The sequence below is a fragment of the Nicotiana sylvestris genome, chromosome 3 (assembly GCF_000393655.2).
Source record: "Nicotiana sylvestris chromosome 3, ASM39365v2, whole genome shotgun sequence".
Lineage (NCBI taxonomy): Eukaryota > Viridiplantae > Streptophyta > Magnoliopsida > Solanales > Solanaceae > Nicotiana > Nicotiana sylvestris.
The window spans coordinates 171544505-171549316 of NC_091059.1; the positions used below are offsets into that span (position 1 = coordinate 171544505).

At 42.9% G+C, this 4812-nt stretch overlaps 1 non-coding gene across 1 annotated transcript; it reads left to right on the forward strand.

Annotated features, from left to right (window-relative positions):
* The first annotated feature begins 3790 nt into the window (after positions 1–3790).
* On the forward strand, positions 3791–3897 carry LOC138888816 (small nucleolar RNA R71). Its single transcript, XR_011406395.1, has one exon. It is a non-coding gene; the product is annotated as a small nucleolar RNA R71 (small nucleolar RNA).
* Positions 3898–4812: the final 915 nt, after the last annotated feature.

Below are 4812 nucleotides of genomic sequence, written 5' to 3' on the forward strand. Positions count from 1 at the left end.
CCAACACCTTAGCTGCTGTCCGAATTCCTCCAAAGTGTCTACCATATGGTGAAGCATGGCAAGCCTGCAAAACAGAATGTTGATCTTTCTTGGGGATACACTGCCGAATCATGTTATCTACACATATTTTAAACAATAGAGGTTCATCCCAATAATAATATTGACAATCACGAAAGAACTTTTTCTTTTGTATTGAGGAGAGTTCATAAGGTACAATACCACTTGCTAAATAATTAACAATATCAGCATACCAAGGTGCCTCCTCCATTATCATTGCCAGTAACTATTCATTCGGGAATGTATCTATTATATCGTCAACCTTTACCTTCTTTTCATCTCCTTCCAACCTTGAAAGGTGGTCATCTACTTGGTTCTCTGTCCCTTTTCGGTCACGTATTTCCAGATCGAATTCTTGTAACAGAAGAACCCAGCGAATCAAGTGTGACTTTGACTCCTTCTTTTCTATCAGGTACCTAATTGCAACATGGTCAGTGTAAACAATAACTTTCGAGCCAATCAAGTATGACCTAAATTTGTCGAATGCAAAAACAACAGCCAATATCTACTTTTCTGTCACAGTGTAATTGAGTTGTGCACCGCTCAGCGTTCTGCTTGCATAATAAATTGGGTGCATCAGTTTACCCTGTCGCTGCCCTAAGACTGCTCCTATGGTGTAGTCACTTGAGTCACACATGAGCTCAAATGGTTGCTCCCAGTTGGGTGCAACGATGATGGGTGCAGTCACCAATTTCTTCTTCAGCTCCTCAAATGCTAACCTGCAATCATTAGAAAACACAAAGGGGTGATCCTTTTCAAGGAGTTTGCATAATGGGTTAGCAATTTTGGAGAAATCTTTTATCAATCGCCTGTAGAACCCGGCGTGCCCAAGGAAACTTCTCACCGCCTTGACTGAAGTGGGCGGTGGTAGTTTTTCAATCACGTCAACCTTAGCATGGTCGACCTCAATTCCTTTACTGGACACTCAATGTCCCAGGACTATCCCTTCCTGTACCATAAAATGGCACTTTTCCCAGTTCAACACTAAATTTGTCTCCACACATCTTTTGAGCACTCTTCTTAAGTTGTAAAGACAATCCTCGAATGAATCTCCCACCACAGAGAAATCATCCATAAAGACCTCCATAATATCATCCACCATGTCTGTGAAAATGGCGAACATGCACCGTTAAAATATCGCCGGTGCATTGTAAAGCCCAAAAGGCATTCTCCGAAAGGCGAAGATGCCATATGGACAAGTGAATGATATTTTCTCTCTATCTTCAAGGGCTATTGATATCTGATTGTACCCCAAATATCCATCCAAGAAACAGAAGTGTGAGCGCCCGGCCAGCCTGTCCAACATTTGGTCAATAAAAGGCAAGGGGAAGTGATCTTTCCGGGTGGCTGTGTTCAATTTTCAATAATCCATGCAAATCTGCCATCCTGTGACTGTACAAGTTGAGATCAACTCATTGTTCTCATTTTTCACAACAGTTATTCCCCCCCTTTTTGGCACACATTGGATAGGGCTAACTCAATTGCTATCAGAGATGGGGAAGATGATTCCCACATCTAACCATTTGATCACTTCCTTCTTTACTACCTCTTTCATGTTCGGGTTCAACCTTCGTTCATGTTCTGTGGAAGGTTTGTGCCCTTCTTTCAAGAGAATCTTATGCATACAGAAGGCTGGGCTGATACCCTTTATGTCTGCCATGGTCCAGCCAATGGCAGTCTTGCTTTTCTGCAGTACCTATAAGAGCTATTCTACCTGCACATCTAACAAATATGATGATATAATAACAGGAAAAGTAGAATCGGGGCCTAAGAAAACGTACCTGAGGTGATCTGGAAGCGGCTTCAGTTCCAACTTGGGTGGTTCCTCTACCGATGGCTTTACTAGAGGTGTAGCCCTTTTTTCTAACTCAAGGGACTCGAACTAAGGTTCCCTTTTCCATAATCATTGGCCTTCAAGTGACATAACCCACTCAGCTAACCCTTCACCATCCATTTCTTCTAAATTTGTCAGACATGCCTCCAATGGATCTTTAGCAGTCAGGGTCACATCATCTTCTTACAGGAACACATCCATTGCCTCCACTAGAGAGCAATTAGCATATTCATTGGGTCTCCTTATAGATTTCTGAACATTGAATATGACTTCTTCATCGTTCAGTCTCATTTTTAATTCCCCAGTCTCACAATCGATCAGGGCTCTCCCAGTGGCCAAAAATGGCCTACCTAAAATGATAGGTATCTCCTCATCTACCTGACAATCCAGAATAACAAAGTCTGCAGGGAACACGAACTTCCCCACTTGCACCAACACATCATCAAGAATCCAGTAGGCCTTTTTACCGTGTGGTCAGCCAGTTGCAACAGCATCGAATTTATGCTGGCTCCCAAATCACATAATGCCTTTGCAAAGGCGTAACTCCCAATCGTGTATGGAATAGTAAAGCTACTTGGGTCAGACATCTTTTGAGCCATCGGTCTGGTCACTACTACGCTGCAGGTCTGCGTTAGAGTCACTGTGGATAGGTCTTGAAAATCAAACTTCCATGACATTAGGTCTTTCATCATCTTCACATAACCTGACATCTCCCTCAAAGCATCCATCAAAGGAATATTCAGTTGAATTTGACGCAACATCTCTATGAATTTCTTGTATTGATCTTCCTTCTTTTGTTTTACCAGTCTTTGAGGGAATGGTGCAGGTATCACCCTTTGTTCACTGCTTGCTGGCTTCTCTCTGTTGGGGTTCTGTGGCACAAGAGGCATCACCTGTTCTGCAGCTTGTTCATTTACCTTAGCCTTACCCTTTTCATCTTGACTCTGTTCAACTACTACTTCAGTCAGATTTGTTGGTTCATCTACCTCTAGTGGAATTGGAGTCGCTGGCGTAGTCTCTTTGCTGGCTTGTGCAACCTCCTACTCTTTGTCTAAATATCTCCCATTCCGAAGACTTACTGCCATCAGCTGATTCGGGTTTTGCTCCTTGGGGTTAATATTTGTATCCGCTGGCAATGTTCCCTGGGGGCGATTGTTTAAAGCCATAGACAACTGCCCCAACTGAGTTTCAATGTTCTTTATAGCTGAGTCATGTACTACCAACTTCTCTTGCATCTTACCATTTGTTCCAATGAGTTGCTGGAGCATCCCCCTGATCTCTACCATGTTGTTATCTTGCTGCCGAGGAGGTAGCTGATATGTGAATTGTTGCTCGTTCTGCTGTGGGTAGCCCTGTTGTCTCTGGTGGTATGGCACCATTTGGCCTTGAGCTTGCATGCCCCCAGGCTGAGGCACGATGGGTCTGTATTGCTGATTTGGTGCCGGCCTCCACTGTTGTCCTCCTTGTCTCTGTCCCCCAAAGTTGTTAACATAATTCATATCTTCCCTTGCTCCTTTATTTTCACCTTCTTCGCTCCAAGAACACACATAAGACTGATTAACACAAGGTGTACACAGTCCTCCATTTGTTTTGTCAACAATATGCACCTGTTTGGTACCCATCTCATCTATCTTCTTTGTCAAAATACTCATCTGAGTCATGAGTGTGGCCATGTTCTCTGTCTGCGAATTATTTGGGTCGAGAGGCACTGAATGCACTATAGGTGCCAGTGTTGTATCTCTAGTCATCCACCCCGAATTCTGGGACATCTTGTCAAAAAGGACTTTGCACTCAGTGAATGTCTTACTCAAAAATGCACCTCCAGCTGAAGCATCCACCTTGGCCTTTAGATTGTCAGCTAATCCCATGTAGAATCTCTGGCCAAGCATCTGGTCTGGAATGCCATGGTGAGGACACTTCACCAGAATCCCTTTAAATCTTTCCCAAGTTTCTTGCAAGGTTTCAGTTGGCTGCTGCTTGTACTTCAATATTTCATCAATCTGTCTTGCAGTCTTGTTGGGCGGGTAGAACTTATTCAAAAACTGCTTTACTAATTCTTCCCAGGTGACAATGGAATTGATTGGGAGCGAATTCAGCCAAGTCTGAGCTTTCCCAGTCACAGAGAACGGGAACAGTAATAGCTTGATAGCTTCTGGAGTTACATTTGGCTGGCTTTGAGTCACACAAATTGACAAAAAAAAAATTCAAATGTTGCTGAGGGTCTTCAATGTGTGACCCAGAAAACAATCCTTTATTCTGTAGCAGATGTAGCATGTTGTTGGTGATCTGGAATGTCTCCGCTTGAATTGCGGGCACAGCTATGGTAGTTTCCAGGTTGTCAGCTATGGGTTGAGCCCAATCATAAAGTGCAGCTTCTGGAACAAGAGGTGCCACCACTCTAACGTTTGGGTCAGCTGGCTCATCCCTGATGTTTTCGTTGACGTTCTCTACGTCACCCATGTCAAATTCAAGCTGGTGTGGTTGTTGTGATGGTTGGATCCTCCTGTTGGCACGACTCAATGCCCAGAATGTTTTCTCGGGGTCTGAAAGTCCTTCAAGTAGTTCTCTAGTCCTCGAAGAATTTCTAGGCATATACCTGAATTCCACAATAGTTCAAACGTTAGAATTTCAATGAAAATTGTTTAACACCTTTGAAAATTGATTTGAACTAATAATTTTTAACAGTACTTCTAAGTTGTAATAAATAACACCATTAGTTCCCCGGCAACGTCGCCAAAATTTGATAACGCCCAACTATGCCCTTTAAAAGACGAAGCGGTCGCTGCAAATATAATCCGGTTTTAAGTTCGGAATTGAATCCTAAGGGAACTAACCTATCTATTACACTTTTCGGCAATGTTATTATCTACTCAATCAATCTCTAGATGCAAGATTTTTTATCAATAAAGACTGGGTTTCTT